General features: G+C 37.7%; 1 long non-coding RNA gene across 2 annotated transcripts in view; it reads right to left on the bottom strand.

The window, feature by feature from the left end:
- Positions 1-639: 639 nt before the first annotated feature.
- Positions 640-19,405, bottom strand: part of LOC118970467 (uncharacterized) — a 32,692-nt gene continuing 13,926 nt past the window's right edge. Inside the window, exons 3-4 of one of the 2 annotated variants that reach the window (XR_005058504.2) lie at positions 4,720-4,937; positions 640-3,456 (exon numbers count right to left, since the gene is read on the bottom strand). This is a non-coding gene — a long non-coding RNA (uncharacterized lncRNA). Of the gene's footprint in view, positions 4,938-19,405 lie in introns of both variants that reach the window. The other variant, XR_012129435.1, reaches the window with a different exon arrangement.

Raw genomic sequence — 19,405 nt, 5'->3', positions numbered from 1 at the left:
CTTCAGGATGAAGGCACTCATTTCCCCGCTGCTGGGAGTGTTGGGTGATTAGAGCTCATGGCTTTATTGTTTGAGGGAAACTACTCTCCTTTTGAAGAGGGCCTCCTTGCACACAGGCCTCTCCCTGTGTGCAGCTCACATCCAATGCCTGGCCCATGTAGGCCAGCAATCTCCTCAATTTGAAAACACTTTTGCACACATGTGTCACAGTTCTAGTTACATGAGTGTACAAACATTTGTCAAAATCATCAAGCCACACACTAAGACTTGTGCATTTTATTATATGTACCTCAATATAAAAAGATAGTAAAAAGGCATCATTAAGCTCATTCTGTTTAATTCTGTTCCCTTTTCCTTAGAAATATTCCAGAGAGCATCCTCTACTAAACCTCTGACACTCAAATCTCCATCTCAGATTCTGGTTTTTCTGTGTCACAAAATATATATTCATAAAGTGTTTTCCGTTAAAAAAAAAGTAAAAGATGTACTATGGTAAAATTGAATTTGGTATTATTTACATCATTTATTATAACTATCTAAAAATCTGGTTAAAAAAAGCATTCAATTAAACTATATCCTATTTAGAATTTTTTCAGCTAATATAAATTCATCCAGGCAGAATCAGAGTCTAATGGCAAATATGGATTTTATTTGTCTTGTATTCCATTTTAAAGTTAAACATTAGACCATCACACCTAAAGGACACTTTAATACAATTATATTTAACAAACATTGAAAAAAATTGAACCAAATAACACTTCACTTGATAAAGTATCTCAGAAGAACACGGTATGTCCATATTTTTATAATGCAAGAACTTCACAAAAGACAGTGGATCAAACTCTCAGATCTTTTTTGCAGATTCTCATCTGTCAATCAAGTGCTCCCCTTCTGAACAGGTTGCTTTTCATCAGTTCAGGAAGTTGACATTTCTACGATTAAGATCATCTTGTTTTAAAAAATCTCTCCCCCTGACTTCCTGTGTTTTTCAGTATTATTTTTTGAAAACACTAAGAAATGGTTGTTTTGATGGATTCAGCTTGTTTACTTGACTGTTAATAAACCAGCAAACTTTAAGAATCAGAATGTTTCTTCTTTTTAGTTTCAAACAGCAAAGCCACTTTCACATTTAAACTTGCTGAGTGAATTTCTATAGCTTTTATTCTATATTTACTAATATTGATTAATTTTTTTGAAATAGAGGAAGAAAAATCATGAACAAAAGATGAGAGATAAACTAAAAAACTCATTATAGAATTGCTTTTCAAGAACAATACCCCCGAATACGGAAACATCTGTTTATCAGCTGCCTGCAAATAGCTAACCCTTATCTCTTCCTTCCTTTAGAATTTCAACCTTCAAATTTTTTCTTTTTTGTTGTTACAACTCTCTTAAGAGACAGCATGGGCAATGTTATTTAGATGACTTTAAAAGTGAATTTAAAAAAATAGCATGAAAGTGTAATTTCAAACTATATATTTCATAAAGAAAATGAAAGATTGTTTTCCTAATCCTAGTATTAAGGACTGAGGTGATTTTTAATATTTTGGAGGCAAGTATCCAGTTTAAACTATCTGGCTGGAAGTCCACGGTGGTACTTTTTTTCTCTTGTAACAAATCTGAAAAAGGGTATTATAGCATAGCTTAAAAACAATTTAATACATCTATTACATTATATGTCTCTTAACTGTTCTTATAAGTGATTTCTTGATGCATAAGCTAAATTTTGTTTTGTTTTCTTGACTAAAATTGTAAAATAGGAAACTTTATCAGTTCCTTTAATCTATACAGTGGCCTCGAATGGCTCTATATGGTCCCTCAAAAACCAGTCAGCAGTGAGGAGGTGAATTAGATTTTTTACTTGTATGGTTCCAAAACGGAGAACTGAAAGCCACATGTGAACACAACAGACGGGCCAATATCAGCACAGTGGTGGGGAGAACCTTCAAACAATTATAACTGTACAAAATTCAAATGCTCTGCTTACATATCATTTATTGGTCAGAAATATTGCAGGGGGGATTATGGCATTGGATAGTAAAGGTGATGTCTCATTCCAGTTCTGGGATTTGTCTAGTTAAATTGATGGCTTGTTTGACAATGCCCCACTCCAAATCAGAAATGTTTTAAATTTGTTTTGGAAAATTTTCATGTTAAAGCATCAAAGCATTTGTTCATTTGCATTCCTCCCTGTGCTACACAATTTGCTCACATCTGGAGACCACAGGTGAGTTTTAATTGTTTCTGAGCTAGCTGTCACTGAGGTTGCCGCGGGAGAGGTAACCTCTGAGCCGCTCTGAGGAGGAGGCCCCGCCGGGCTCTAGTGCAGTCCCCTTCCTGGGGCTCTGCGTGCAGCGACTGTGGCAGTGCTAATCAAAATCTTTCCAAGTTAAACCAACGGTGGCAGGCAGAATAATGGCCCCCAGGATGCTAATATCCTAATCTGGGAAACTATCAATATAATTACTCAGCAAAAAAATTTTTGCAGATAGGATATTAACTGCCCTGAGAAGGGGGAGATTTTCCAGGTGGGCCCAATCTGATCACATGTGTCCTTAAAAGCTGAGAACATTTCTCAGCCATTGTCAGAGAAGACAGGTCAGGAGTTGGAGAGAGGCAATGCTGTAATCTTTGAAGACCGTGAAAGGAAGCCACAAGCTAAGGAATGGGGGCACCTCTAGGAGCTGGAAAGGTGAGGAAATGGATTCTCCTCCAGAGCTTCCAGCAAAGAAAGCGGCCTTGCCAACATCTTGATGTTAACTCAGTGAGGCCGTGTCAGACTTCTAACTTACAGAGCTGAAGGATTATAAATTCGTTGTTTTAAACCGCTGCATTTGTAGTAATTTGTTACAGAAGCAATAGGAAACTTGTAGAGCATCCATCCATGGAGTCCCTGGACTTTCCTTCTGCAAAGAGGCTGTGGGAAAGCCTGCCGACGTGCCCAGCCTCAGCGTCCAGGGTACCCTCTCCAGCACAATACACACCGTCGTTGCTTCACTGTCCTTCTGTGGTGCAGATGTGAGTATCTCCAAACAACTAAAAGACATGTATCATGATGATATTTTTATGGATTTCAAAATAGTGACTCTGGGCCATAGCAAGATCCAAGAGTTTTGGAATCAACTTATAAACATGATCATCAGCATTGTTATGATTTAGTATATACAGTAATATTATTACATTTTAATTATTTTAAAATGTTGAATCCATCAAGGCCCAGAACAAATATTAGAAATCTATTGTTGAGGTGTCAGATCTGATAGTGGCATGTGGCTCTATTTCAGCAGAAAAAGGCCTTCATGTAAAGCACAATAAATACACTTTTGATGCCTTCTCACTTCCTTTTCTGGATCCCTCACTGCTTCTGGGCTCTCTCATGGCCATACACAGGCCACCGTTGCAGAACGCTGACATTATCTAAAATTATTCCATTCTCTGCTCACTTTCTTCTTTTCCCTAAAATCAAAACAAGTGTTTGTCTTTAGCAGGTAGGAAACCAGAAGATTAAAGTAACTCACTCTAAGGGTAAAGGTCTCAACGAGGGCACGTGAGGTTTGAGGAACTTCACCGTGGGATAGTTTTGAAGCAGAGTATTTTGAAAGGGATGTGTTTGTTGCCTGCTCTTGGCTCCACTGCGCAGTCTCCAAGCATACACTGAATATCTGCTAATGTATGCACAGCACAGCCCCGGCGTTTACGTTCAAGGACCTTGGAGGCAGACAAAGCTGGTTGAGTTCAGGCTTTGCCATTTAGCAGTTGTGACTAAGTTCCTATTTCCCATCTGTGAAATAAGAACCGTAACAGTAACTACCTCTTAGGTTTATTGTGAGGTCAGAGTGAAATCAAGCACATCAGCTGCTCAGAATAATGCGTGGTCTAGAGTAGAGACTCGATGTACTTTTTCTGCCAATGATTCTCTAGTTCAGGCTCTGGATAAGACATTTTTTGAAGACACCAAAAAAATAAAGAAGGCACAGCCATAGACCCCACAGAGCTCTCTCCCACCCGCCAGTCTTCTCCTGCTTGTGAGCAGGCACCAGAAAAGTAACAGCTCATTTAAAAAGTAGCTAACTCACACATACTTGGAATTTTCAAACAAATAATTATCAGCAGCAATAAAACCCTTTACCTACATCCTTGTGTATACATGGGCATTTAGTTATCTCCTTAGGATTTTCACCATTCAATGAGGGAGAAATACAGAGGAGAAATGTGACAAATTCAGGGGAGTTTTTCCCTCTTAATCATAATACACTGAAAGAATAAGTGGAGGTACTTTAGGAAAGGTTATCTTTAAGAAACCTTTCATGGTGGTTCAAAAAACACAAGGAGTATACATCTTGGAATATGTCTCCCCATCTTTTGCAGAAATTCTGACTTTTTTCCGGATACTTTTGTGGCTGCTGCAAAATAGAGATGCTGCCGCCTGGAGCTGAGGATACCAAGAGCGACGTGGCGAAGGTTGTTAGTTGTCAATAACTAATAATGGCTGCATGCTGAGGTCTTAAAAAAACAAAGCCAAAGCAAAAACACCTCAATTTTAATTTTTGGGTTAGACAAAAAGAGAATGGGCTATAGCCTGAACAATCCAAGAGAGGCCCTTCGAATCTCAGGAAAGAAGAATCTGATGTTTTTCAAAAGCTAAATTTAGGGGAAAGCCTTATTATAATAGCAGCAGGTTTCCTCTGTAAGTGATCCTATTTAGGACTGATCGCCCACCTGCACAGGCAGCCACAGTAGATGTGACTGGCAAGCATACCAAAGTCTCCATTCTTCCAGCTGATTATCGATGTCAACCAGTTGTTGTATTTTGAGGCGTTGTCATGGACTCGTTGGAAGGAACTGGACATGTTAGTTCCCTGTGTCTGCAATTCCATCAGGGATTCCATATCTGGATATTACGCCTAACTTCGTATCATTTTTGGAAGATTTTGGAACTGTATGGAGAAATACAGCAGAGTTACCTCAATTAAATCTTCATAAGAAAGCTATAGAATATCAAAACCGTGTTTTATAGTCTATATTCACTCTTACTTCTTGTCATTGTGAGTAGATGTTTACTATTGCAAACAGTGAATTGAGTATTTAATTCATGTGTGAAATTCAAATGTAATACAATTGCGTATATTGTTAGTACTTGGAGCAGAAATTGAGTTAAGTACCCTTCTTGGCACGAAAGGATAAATCTCTTAGAACACCTACTTTCTGTTGTAGAGAAGGTATGAATACTTACAAACTTGAAGTTAATCAATCCTTCCTAGGACAAACAAGTCTACAAATCACAAACTCACAAACTAGGCATGTCTCATCTGCACGTAGAGGTGTTGATTTTCTAGGAGTAACATTTATAAATTACTTAACATGGTGTCTGGCACATGGCAGATACTCAATAAATCCTAACTGTATTAACATTTAAAAGCAATATTTGATTGTGAGTACAAAGATCTAAAAATAAGTGGCTTAAAAATACATTAACTTTTTTCTCACGTACAATGAAAGTCCAGAGACAGGCTGTTCAGGGCTAGCATATTGAATGTTTTATATTATCAGTATCTTAGAATAATTTTATTTTCTGCTTTACTATTCTTAGCAGACACTTAATGTCCTTAGAACCACCTAATGCTCACAATACAGCTGCCATGATCTTAACTATCACACTCAGATAAAAGGAGAAAAGCTGGTTGTACAAAATGGTGAAGGCCAACTGAATCCACACTATTTTAAAGAAACTCACCCAGAGTCCCAACCAATAATGTTTGCTCAAATATCATTGTTTTGGACACAGTCAGATGTCTTCCCTTTTCTTTCAGGTAAGATGGCAAATGTATTTTAACTGGATGTATCCCCAAACTTAACAAACATAATTCTGTTGTTAAGAAAGAAGGGAAAATTGGATTTGGGTAGGAAGCTAGCAGTCTTCCCCACTGTTATTATGGTGATTATAATTATTTGGAGGTCTATGAATAAATGAGTCCTTTTTCAGTAGTTTGCTTCTCTGTGTGTCTATAATATTTCCCTCTCAGAAACTGCTAGAGTCAGCTTATACTGGCTTACAAAAGCCAACTGATAAATTTTCAAGATTCTAACAAGTTGGTTATTAAACATAGTCATTATTAAAAATTAAATAGTATAAACAGAATTAAACTTTATTGGAAACAAAGATAATAAATATTTAAGATAGAGAAATTCCTAATTATTTTACTATATTTACTATTATCTATGCCCTTGAGGTTGTGTACATCTGTCGTTTCTATACAGTGAAAATTCTACATAATGAAAACCCATAGAATGGTATGCTGCTATACAGCTCTCCCCAATTTTGTATTCAGTGACTTAAAATTGGTCACGGAGGGAATATTTACACCATGGAAGCAGACAAATACTAAAGTGTGGGCCCTTTTTCCTGGGGAGTAGGCTGTCAGCATTTACCAGCATGCTTCTGCCTTACATTAACAAAAATGTTTTAACTGTTTCTATTTTAATGCTGGCCAGTATAGGGATCAGGGTAGGGACAAATTCAATGTTTCACTAACATTATAATCACATCCAGAAGGTTAACCAGTGAACACACGAGAAGAGGGAGGAACTCGCTTTGTCTCTATTCACATCTTGCAACAGTTCTCAAGGGACCTCTAGCAACACCAGCTGAATATTTCCGCTCTGAGCTAGAGAAATGCCTTTTCTGTGACTATTCTCTTGGAGGAAAGGGACTGCTATGTTTTCCCCAAGGACTACTACGTTTATTTATGGCCCTGTGAATTTGGAGCACTCATCAGAAAAGAAAGCAGTAGTTAAAAAGTAATTCTGCCTCACTGACTGTCACTCTTTGGAGGGTAAGGAAATGAGACATTTTGGGGGAATAAAGATGCAATATTAAACAGAAAATCAATGAGAACAATATAAGAATCATTTAAAAGGGTGATTTATAACTTCTTTTCTGTATCTAGTATTTAAATTGAGCCTATTAAATTAAAGCTAATTCTTTTTTCACCTCAAATGCTTTTCTCTTTTGCTATCTACAGTTGCGTGTAAACCTCCTGTCCCACCGTCTAGAGCTGGCAATGTTGTTGGAAATATCTATAGGAGAAAGCGGTTGAACACCCTACTCCTCTGGTGAGGCTCTAGGGAAGCAAGCTCTCTTTTTTGCTGAGGAGAGGATGTGTGAGTTAGTATGACCTTTATGAAGAACAATTTAGCAATATTTATCAAAATTGTAAATGCAAATAGAATCAACTCAAAGTCTATCAATAGGGAGTGGTTAAATAAATTATGACAAATATTTACAATGGAGTGCTATTTATCTGTTAAAATAATCCTAGGAACTATATAGTGGGAAAATGTGTCAGAACAGTGTGTTTATACAACTTTTGTGTAAAATAAGAGAAAATAAAAATCCATATTTATATATATGAGTATGCATAACTCTAGAAAGATCCATAGACTCTAAGAATAGCGATATATATGTGGGAGGGAGAGAGGTTCTGGATAGATGAGGGACAAGGTTGAAATGAAAAGAACAATTTTTTTAACTTTTTAACTTTCATAGTTGTTCATTTTTTGAGCCATGTGAACATATTCTCTAATTAAAATTAAAAATATTTTCAACCCGTATACATAACTTGTAGGGCTTAACGAGAAATAAACTTTCCATCTGTCAGCAAAGACATTATTTATTTCTCCTGGTTTAATAAGGAGCTCTAGTTGTGAGATGGCTCACTAAAGGGTTAATGGAAGAGAGTTAATCAAAGTACCATGTGTGGGGATGTGCTGGTTTAAGGGAATCAATGGGGGAGAGCGAGGTAGGAGGACCTAGCAAGAGCAGTGTGCCTGCCGGAGCCCCCGGTGGGTCAGGTTGGGAAGGTCATGGGGGTGGGGCTGCCATGGGAGCACCAGCTCTGACTGCACAGTGCAGCCACTGCTCAAACTGCGGGGACAATGTGGAACAAAAAGAATTAGTATTCCAGTCTTCCTGTCCTTCCACCCTCAGTGTACTACTAGTGCCAAACAGAAGCCAAGGAACCAGGAAGCCTGGGCATCCTCTGCACCACGGTTATCTTCCTAGGGGACAAAGAGGAGGAGCAAAGGGTGGAGAATGAATCCAAGCAACACATGAAAGAAATCTAGTACGGATGACACTGCACCTTAAGTGTGTGTGTAAGTCCACCCATATATGTTATATAAATGAGATAAAGATGGCCCCTGTGTTGTTTACTTCTTCACAACAGGCTAGGATCATTAGCTCAGATCTTACCAGCACGAGACTCAAACATTTATATATCCAGTTGCTTTAGATATTTTCCAAGTAAGCATATGTTTAGCTATTTAGAGACTGCCTGCTTTGTATAGCCTTATGAAGCTGCATGCATCATCTGCTAGCTATAGATAAGGCAAACTCTGGGACTATAGAAGACTGCAAACTCCTGCTGCGCCTTGGGACCCTCTGACCCAGAGACTACCCACTTTGTAGCTGAGCGACATCATCCAGGCCCCGTCTCTGATTCCCCTCTCTCCAGGAGTTTCGTGCCTTCTACCCTCTGGATGAAGGTTTCCTCTAGTTTCTGAAGGACTTCCCTTCTCATGCAACCTGTCAAAGCACCACCCAGTATAGCTCATTATGCAACACTGCCACCTCCTGGTCCTGCTTTTTTCCTCCATCAGCTCTCAAATCCTCTAATTCATCAGTGTGTTCATATACGGATGACTACTTAATTCAACCAATGTAAGTGAGTAGCCCATTCAGATGTTCAGATAATTTTTAATGAGTTATTCCATTTGGTTCCTAAAATAGCAGATTAAGTTCTCTTATCCCCACTCAAAAGTTAAATGGCTTGTCGAAGGTAAGAGGGCGTGGCTAAGCCAGGATGTAAACTTGGATAACCTACTGACTTCAAATCCTAATCCTTTCCCCATACCACACATAGGATTCTTCTTTAGTCCCCTCAACGCCATCATTTTCTCTGTTCCTCCGCTGTGGCCTGGTGTACAGTGTTTATTAATGATGAGTCTGCCTTTCAAGGGGGACGATAAGACAGGGTCAGAGGTTCATCTGAGGCCCAGAGTTTAAAGGCTCATGAAAACTGCAGCTTAAGACTTTCTGAATCTCCAGTTTACCAGCCATGTCATGTAACTGTATTACTTAAAAAAAACTCCCACTCTAAAATCCCTCATATATGTTGTGTAAGATAAACTTCTTAAATGCTAAACTTGGTTCGTAAGATGAAGAATAGATGTAGGGAATGAGGAACAAAGCCAGAGGCTGTAACATCTGAAACCATCCCTGCTGAGTGTACTATTCAATCTCTATGTCCCAAAGCCTTGGCTTTTTGTAACTATACACAGGACAGGAAATTAGGTCTTTTGGAACTCAAACAGGGATTGGAATGGAGGCCCCATATAAACCTTAGGACCATGAAATTTTACATTTACAGAAAATGATAAACTTGTAAAATTTGCTTACCAGCAAAGAGAAACAATAAGGAATGTCATCGGTTGTAGGCTTTAGACAGAAGTAATTTGGAGGATTGAAATCCATTTTTCACTTGCCTGTGTGGCCCTCAAAACTAGGAACTAACTCAAAACTAGGCAACTAATTGTATGTGGTCCCAAACCAGTTAACAACTCAGACACCTGGTAGAAGCAAAAGCAAATCTGTGTCCAGCTATCAGATCTCACTGAAATCCTACTTACAAAGCCTACTCATTGAACATGAGTTCATAGCCCAAAATTACTAAGTGTAAGGAGAAAGGTGACCATGAGCAAGAGTTACTGAAACCAAGAAAAAAATCGGATTTGATCCTTTGACTCCCAAAGGCCTTGGTTATGCACATTTCTGGATATAGAATTACACTCACACATAATTATTAGATAGAAAATAATATAATGTGTTTAAGATTTGCAGAAGATTTGTGCTGAGCATGACATTCCATTTCTTGATTTGTTGCAGAAGGGATACAGAGAAAATTTTGTTATTTACTCTTCTGATGACTAATTGGAATGTGCCTTCTTTTTAAAGTCATAAGGGCTGAAAACTGCAAATTAAAATACTAACTCTCAGAAATAATTTTAATGTAAGAAATATCAGATTCCTAGTCTCATGGCTTTCTGGGGCTCATTTTTTTCTGTCTGTAGAATGAAAATTTTAGACCATACTGTGAGAGAGGGAGAAAATGCCATTTCTCTTCTCTTGTTTTCTTTGGCAGTCTTGAAAAAGAAGGTACTTCTAAGAATTCTGTTGGTTTTCATGGTAATAAGTTCATAAGTTTCCAAGTAAAAACGTAGATCTAACGTGCCAACATGGAACAATTTCTGACACATCGTTAAATAAAAAACTCAAGGTGTAGAACAGTGTGTGAATGCCCCATTCATATAAAAAATATACATGATACATATTTATATATGCATAGATTATTCATGCATGAATATGCAAAAGACTTATGATAATTGAGGGAGGAAAGCAAGTGAATATGGGGAATCTGGAGCTGGAGTACAACTTAGTATTTTAAGTAGTACACATGCATGTACTATTTCAATTTTATAAATTTGGCTTAAAAAGAGACAAATTGATGCATTAGCCAATAGTTATTGATTATGCATTATTTATCATGCATTTAGGTAATGCATTTAGGTAATATAATATCTAGCATATATAGTGCACTGGAATATATAGTGTAGCTGGAATATGTTTACTTAGGTTGAATTCCTGACTTCACAATTTTTTAGCTTTATGAGTTTGGGCAAGTTATTTAATCTCTCTGTACCTTAGTTTCCCCTTCTATCTAATGGCCAAAATAATCAAGTTGTTTTGATGATTAAATAAGATTATCCATATAAAATGCTTTATGCGGTACCTGTAACATGGAAAAGACTTAGTAAATGTTAGCTTATGTGGAGATTTCAACCTTGCTGATTATTTTTCAGTTCTAATATTCAAACATATTTATGTGCTTGAAGCCTAAAAACTAATCACTAATTAAAGAGGACAGACAGTTTTAATATACTATGGTAAGACCCTACTACCTGATAATTTTTATACATTTACTTTCAAAACATTTGTTTTCCAGGCATATTTTGAAGGTAATGCCAAAAACATGGTGAAATATCAGAGCAGGAAGATCAGTATTATTTCCCGATGGAACTGTTTGGCCCTCAGGATACATACCATCTGATAAAAACCTGCACAAAAAAAATTACATTTCACAGTTTGCCAAGTATTTTACCTGAATATTGAAAAGTTCATCCTCTGTACACACACACACACACACACACACACACACACACACACACACACAAAATATGCTCTTTGTTTGTGAAATCATATTGTTACTTCATTTATAATTACAAGTAAGTAAAATCATTTGATAGTACCAGCTGAGAGAAGGTTTGGCTTCCAGAGAATTCTAACTTATTCTTTTACAATGAGAAATATGACTAATTATCAAATAGACCAAAATACCAGACTTCACTGATTACCATAATTTCTTCTTGGAACACTGATTTACATTTGAAGCCAAATTCTAATAAAACGTTCAGCTTACAAAGTCCATCTTCTGAACCGAGGGAGTTTGCTTTTTTTAGCCACATGGCTATTCTCTCCTTAGTAGGGAATACACTAATGATTTTCCTTAACTGTTCATCAGAGCTGGTGACCGATAGATTGAATGTAATTTAGAGGTTTTAGTTGTTGTTCTACCATTCAGCCCTCATTAAAAATTGCTCCTTTTTGAGCACAGAACAAAACACCCAACATATGAAGAATGCAGGAGGAGGAATAAGAAGGGGGAGAAGAAAAGAATCTCCAGACAGTGTATATAACAGCTCAATAAGCGAGCTAAGTTAGGCAGTAAGATACTAAAGAGACTAACCTTGAACCTTTGGTAACCACGAATTTAAAGCCTGCAATGGCAATAAGTACATATCTCTCAATAGTCCCCCTAAAATGTAAATGGACTTAATGCACCAATCAAAAGACACAGAGTAATAGAATGGATAAAAAAGCAAGACCCATGTATGTGCTGCTTACAAGAAACTCACCTCAAACCCAAAGACATGCAACAGACTAAAAGTCAAGGGATGGAAAAACATATTTCAGGCCAACAACAGTGAGAAGAAAGCAGGGGTTGCAGTACTAATATCAGACAAAATAGACTTCAAAACAAAGAAAGTAACAAGAGATAAAGAAGGACGTTACATAATGATAAAGGGCTCAGTCCAACAAGAGGATATAACCATTCTAAATATTTATGCACCCAACACAGGAGCACCAGCATATGTGAAACAAATACTAACAGAACTAAAGGGGGAAATAGACTGCAATGCATTCATTTTAGGAGACTTCAACACACCACTCACCCTAAAGGATAGATCCACCGGGCAGAAAATAAGTAAGGACACAGAGGCACTGAACAACACAGTAGAACAGATGGACCTAGTAGACATCTTAGAACTCTACATCCAAAAGCAACAGGATATACATTCTTCTCAAGTGCACATGGAACATTCTCCAGAATAGACCACATACTAGCCCACAAAAAGAGCCTCAGTAAATTCCAAAATACTGAAATCCTACCAACCAATTTTTCAGACCACAAAGGTATAAAACTAGAAATAAATTCTACAAAGAAAACAAAAAGGCTCACAAACACATGGAGGCTTAACAACATGCTCCTAAATAATCAATGGATCAATGAACAAATCAAAATAGAGATCAAGGAATATATAGAAACAAATGACAACAACAACACAAAGCCCCAACTTCTGTGGGATGCAGCGAAAGCAGTCTTAAGAGGAAAGTATATAGCGATCCAGGCACACTTGAAGAAGGAAGAACTATCCCAAATGAATAGTCTAACATCACAATGATCGAAACTGGAAAAAGAAGAACAAATGAGAAGAATAAAGTCAGCAGAAGGAGGGACATAATAAAGATCAGAGAAGAAATAAACAAAATTGAGAAGAATAAAACAAAATAGCAAGAAACAATGAAACCAAGAGCTGGTTCTTTGAGAAAATAAACAAAATAGATAAGCCTCTAGCCCTGTGACTTTTATGCCCAGCATTTGTCTTGAGGTATCTTTACCACTTGGAAGAATTATGATACTCAGTAAATTCAATATGAGGCATGAATTCTATTTAAGGTTGTAATTAGGAAGGAAGAAGAAAAGCTATAGAAGTAGCAGACGGAAGAAAACATGGGAAGATTGGTTATTTCTTTGACATATCTTGTAGAGTAACTTAAGCATGTATAGGTTTTAAACTACTAATTAAATTGTGCACACACAGTACCATAACAGCAATATAGTTACATAACCAAAGCAGACCTACAATTACCAGCCATCTCCAGTGAAACCAAGAAACCCAGTTAGGCACCCTAAGCATTTGTGAAAACTTATCTATGATATGATGGATATTGTCTAACTGAATTTGAATAGTTTGAGAAAAATCAAACAATTTAAAACAACACATTCCTGGGAACTCTTCACATCCCATATGTTCTTTTAACAGTAGATAGCCTGTAGTCTCAAGATTTTGGAGCGCTGCAACTTGCATTTCTCCTAATTCTTGGTTGAGTTCCAACAGTATAGATCCAGTCAAATTTGTTGTTTTACTGTATGCACAGGCCAGCATAGATATATCCTTCTTCATTCCAATGGCAATTCCAGGAACCAGTGGGATGAATGCAGCTACAACTGCAACAGCGGCAGGATCTTTGTTGAAGATTTTTGATGATCATCTTCTGGAATGACTCTTCCAGAGTATGTTGATATTGGAACTTCTTCTTCATATCTTATCTTAGTTCGTTTTCTGGGTAGCCAAATTAGGCTTTGATCCTCTGTATAAACACAAACAGACCATTTGCCCAAACTTTGATTTGATATGCCCTTTATACCATTGTGAAGAACTTATTGGAGGTCACCACACAGGAACTGCTTTTTTTTTTTTAAGAGAAGGGAATATTATCAGAAAAATGTACTTCCATAGCTGATCATCTGACACCCTTTAAAGGATCAAAATTAAGGATATTTAAAGCATGCATTAGTCATTGATTTACAGTTAGTTTTATCCTATCAGGGAGTAATCCCCCTCTCTTTTTTTTTTGTTATCATTAATCTACAATTACATGCAGAATATTATGTTTGCTAGGCTCTACCCTATAAACCAGGTCCCCCCTATAAACCCCTTTACAGTCACTGTCCATCAGCATAGCAAAATGCTGTAGAATCACTACTTGTCTTCTCTGTGTTGTACAGCCCTCCCCTTTCTCCCCCCCCTTATGCATGCTAATCTTAATACCCCCTTCATCTTACCACCTCCTTATCCCTTCCTACCCACCCATCCTCCCCAGTCCCTTTCCCTTTGGTACCTGTTAATCCATTCTTGGGTTCTGTGATTCTGCAGCTGTTTTGTTCCTTCAGTTTTTCCTTTGTTCTTATGCTCCACAGATGAGTGAAATCATTTGGTATTTCTCTTTCTCCACTTGGTTTATTTCACTGAGCATAATACCCTCTAGCTCCATCCGTGCTGTTGCAAATGGTAAGATTTGTTTTCTTCTTATGGCTGAGTAATATTCCATTGTGTTTATGTACCACATCTTCTTTATCCAATCATCTACTGATGGACACTTAGGTTGCTTCCAATTCTTGGCTATTGTAAATAGTGCTGCGATAAACATAGGGGTGCATCTGTCTTTTTCAAACTTGAGTGCTGCGTTCTTAGGGTAAATTCCTAGGAGTGGAATTCCTGGGTCAAATGGTAAGTTTATTTTGAGCATTTTGAGGAACCTCCATACTGCTTTCCACAATGGTTGAACTAACTTACATTCCCACCAGCAGTGTAGGAGGGTTCCCCTTTCTCCACAGCCTCGCCAACATTAGTTGTTGTTTGTCTTTTGGATGGTAGCCAACCTTACTGGTGTGAGGTGATATCTCATTGTAGTTTTAATTTGCATTTCTCTGATAATTAGCGATGTGGAACATCTTTTCATGTGTCTGTTGGCCATCTGTATTTCTTTTTTTGGAGAACTGTCTGTTCAGTTCCTCTGCCCATTTTTTAAGTGGATTGTTTGTTTTTGTTTGTTGAGGTGGGTGAGCTCTTTATATATTTTGGACGTCAAGCCTTTATCGGATCTGTCATTTTCAAATATATTCTCCCATACTGTAGGGTTCCTTTTTGTTCTATTGATGGTGTCTTTTGCTATACAGAAGCTTATCAGCTTAATATAGTCCCACTTGTTCATTTTTGCTGTTGTTTTCCTTGCCCAGGGAGATATGTTCAAGAAGAGGTCACCCACGTTTATGTCTAAAAGGTTTTTGCCTATGTGTTTTTCTAAGAGTTTAATGGTTTCACGACTTGCATTCAGGTCTTTGATCCATTTTAAATTTACTTTTGTGTATGGGGTTAGACAATGGTCCAGTTTCATTCTCCTATATGTAGCTGTCCAGTTTTTCCAGCACCATCTGTTGAAGAGACTGTCATTTTGCCATTGTATGTCCATGGCTCCTTTTTCAAATATTAATTGACCCTATATGTTTGGGTTAATGTCTGGAGTCTCTAATCTGTTCCACTGGTCTGTGGCTCTGTTCTTTTGCCAGTATCAAATTGTCTTGATTACTATGGCTTTGTAGTAGAGCTTGAAGTTGGGGAGTGAGATCCCCCCTACTTTATTCTTCTTTCTCAGGATTGCTTTGGCTATTCAGGGTCTTTGGTGTTTCCATATGAATTTTTGAATTATTTGTTCCAGTTCATTGAAGAATATTGCAGGTAATTTGATAGGAATTGCATCAAATCTGTATATTGCTTTGGGCAGGATGGCCATTTTGATGATATTAATTCTTCCTAGCCATGAGCATGGGATGAGTTTCCATTTGTTAGTGTCCCCTTTAATTTCTCTTATGAGTGACTTGTAGTTTTAGAGTATAAGTCTTTCACTTCTTTGGTTAGGTTTATTCCTAGGTATTTTATTCTTTTTGATGCAATTGAGAATGGAGTTGTTTTCCTGATTTCTCTTTCTGTTGGTTCATTGTTAGTGTATAGGAAAGACACAGATTTCTGTGTGTTAATTTTGTATCCTGCAACTTTGCTGTATTCCGATATCAGTTCTAGTAGTTTTGGGGTGGAGTCTTTAGTGTTTGTTATGTACAATATCATGTCATCTGCAAATAGTGACAGTTTAACTTCTTTACCAATCTGGATTCCTTGTATTTCTTTGTTTTGTCTGATTGCCATGGCTAGGGCCTCGAGTACTATGTTAAATAACAGCGGGGAGAGTGGGCATCCCAGTCTAGTTCCCGATCTCAGAGGAAAAGCTTTCAGCTTCTCACTGTTCAGTATAATGTCGGCTGTGGATTTATCATAAATGGCCCTTATTATGTTGAGGTACTTGCTGAGAGTTTTTATCATGAATGGATGTTGAATTTTTCAGCATCTATGGAGATGATCATATGGTTTTTGTCTTTCTTTTGTTGATGTGGTGGATGATGTTGATGGATTTTCGAATGTTGTACCATCCTTGCATCCCTGGGATGAATCCCACTTGGTCATGGTGTATGATCCTTTTGATATACTTCTGAATTCGGTTTGCTAATATTTTGTTGAGTATTTTTGCATCTACGTTCATCAGGGATATTGGTCTGTAGTTTTCTTTTTTGGTGGGGTCTTTGCCTGGTTTTGGTATTAGGGTGATGTTGGCTTCGTAGAATGAGTTTTGGAGTATTCCCTCCTCTTCTATTTTTTGGAAAACTTTAAGGAGAATGGGTATTATGTCTTCCCTGTATGTCTGATAAAACTCCGAGGTGCATCCATCTGGCCCAGGGGTTTTGTTCTTTGGTAGTTTTTTGATTACTGCTTCAATTTTATTGCTGGTAATTGGTTTCTTTAGATTTTCTGTTTCTTTCTGGGTCAGTCTTGGAAGGTTGCATTTTTCTAGGAAGTTGTCCATTTCTTCTAGGTTTTCCAGCTTGTTGGCATATAGGTTTTCATAGTAGTCTTTAATAATTCTTTGTATTTCTGTGGAGTCTGTTGTGATTTTTCCATTCTCATTTCTGATTCTGTTGGTTTCTGTTGATTCTCTTTTTCTCTTAATAAGTTTGGCTAGAGGCTTATCTATTTTGTTTATTTTCTCAAAGAACCAGATCTTGGTTTCATTGTTTTTTGCTATTGTTTTATTCTTCTCAATTTTGTTTATTTCTTCTCTGATCTTTATTATGTCCCTCCTTCTGCTGACTTTATTCTTCTCATTTGTTCTTCTTTTTCCAGTTTCGATCATTGTGATGTTAGACTATTCATTTGGGATAGTTCTTCCTTCTTCAAGTGTGCCTGGATCGCTATATACTTTCCTCTTAAGACTGCTTTCTCTGCGTCCCACAGAAGTTGGGGCTTTGTGTTGTTGTTGTCATTTGTTTCTATATATTCCTTGATCTCTATTTTGATTTGTTCGTTGATCCATTGATTATTTCGGAGCATGTTGTTAAGCCTCCATGTGTTTGTGAGCCTTTTTGTTTTCTTTGTAGAATTTATTTCTAGTTTTATACCTTTGTGGTCTGAAAAATTGGTTGGTAGAATTTCAGTATTTTGGAATTTACTGAGGCTCTTTTTGTGGGCTAGTATGTGGTCTATTCTGGAGAATGTTCCATGTGCACTTGAGAAGAATGTATATCCTGTTGCTTTTGGATGTAGAGTTCTAAGATGTCTACTAGGTCCATCTGTTCTACTGTGTTGTTCAGTGCCTCTGTGTCCTTACTTATTTTCTGCCCGGTGGATCTATCCTTTAGGGTGAGTGGTGTGTTGAAGTCTCCTAAAATGAATGCATTGCAGTCTATTTCCCCCTTTAGTTCTGTTAGTATTTGTTTCACATATGCTGGTGCTCCTGTGTTGGGTGCATAAATATTTAGAATGGTTATATCCTCTTGTTGGACTGAGCCCTTTATCATTATGTAACGTCCTTCTTTATCTCTTGTTACTTTCTTTGTTTTGAAGTCTATTTTGTCTGATATTAGTACTGCAACCCCTGCTTTCTTCTCACTGTTGTTGGCCTGAAATATGTTTTTCCATCCCTTGACTTTTAGTCTGTTGCATGTCTTTGGGTTTGAGGTGAGTTTCTTGTAAGCAGCATATACATGGGTCTTGCTTTTTTATCCATTCTATTACTCTGTGTCTTTTGATTGGTGCATTAAGTCCATTTACATTTAGGGGGACTATTGAGAGATATGTACTTATTGCCATTGCAGGCTTTAAATTCGTGGTTACCAAAGGTTCAAGGTTAGTCTCTTTAGTATCTTACTGCCTAACTTAGCTCGCTTATTGAGCTGTTATATACACTGTCTGGAGATTCTTTTCTTCTCCCCCTTCTTATTCCTCCTCCTGCATTCTTCATATGTTGGGTGTTTTGTTCTGTCCTCTTTTTAGGAGTGCTCCCATCTAGAGCAGTCTGTGTAAGATGCCCTGTAGAGGTGGTTTTTGGGAAGCATATTCCCTCAGCTTTTGCTTATCTGGGAATTGTTTAATCCTCCATCATATTTAAATGATAGTCGTGCTGGATACAGTATCCTTGGTTCAAGGCCCTTCTATTTCTTTGCATTAAATATATCATGCCATTCTCTTCAGGCCTGTAGGGTTTCTGTTGAGAAGTCTGATGTTAGCCTGATGGGTTTTCCTTTATAGGTGACCTTTTTCTCTCTAACTGCCTTTAAAACTCTTTCATTGTCCTTGATCTTTGCCATTTTAATTATTATGTGTCTTGGTATTGTCCTCCTTGGTTCCTTTCTGTTGGGGGTTCTGTGTATTTCCATGGTCTGTTCGATTATTTCCTCCCCCAGTTTGGGGAAGTTTTCAGCAATTATTTCTTCAAAGAGACTTTCTATCCCTTTTCCTCTCTCTTCTTCTGGTACCCCTATAATACGGATATTGTTCCTTTTGGATTGGTCACACAGTTCTCTTAATATTGTTTCATTCCTGGAGATCCTTTTATCTCTCTCTATGTCAGCTTCTATGTGTTTCTGTTCTCTGATTTCTATTCCTTCAATGGCCTCTTGCATCTTATCCATTCTGCTTATAAATCCTTCCAGGGTTTGCTTCACTTCTGTAATCTCCTTCCTCACATTTGTGATCTCCCTCCGGACTTCATCCCATTGCTCTTTCGTTTTTCTCTGTATATCCGTCAGCATGTATATGATTTTTATTTTGAATTCTTTTTCAGGACAACTGGTTAGGTCTGTCTCCTTCTCTGGTGTTGTCTCTGTGATCTTGTTTGCCTGTAATTTTGCCCTTTCATGGTGATAGAAATAGTTTGCAGAGCTGGAATGAGTGACGGCTGGAAAAACTTCCCTTCTTGTTGGTTTGTGGCCTTCCTCTCCTGGGAGAAGAGCGACCTCTAGTGGCTTTTGCTGGGCAGCTGCGTGCAGACAGGGCTTCT

Source organism: Manis javanica, chromosome 3, assembly GCF_040802235.1.
Source record: "Manis javanica isolate MJ-LG chromosome 3, MJ_LKY, whole genome shotgun sequence".
NCBI classification, from domain to species: domain Eukaryota; kingdom Metazoa; phylum Chordata; class Mammalia; order Pholidota; family Manidae; genus Manis; species Manis javanica.
Note: the sequence above shows the minus strand (reverse complement) of the source record. Positions and strands in the feature narration are given on the sequence as shown.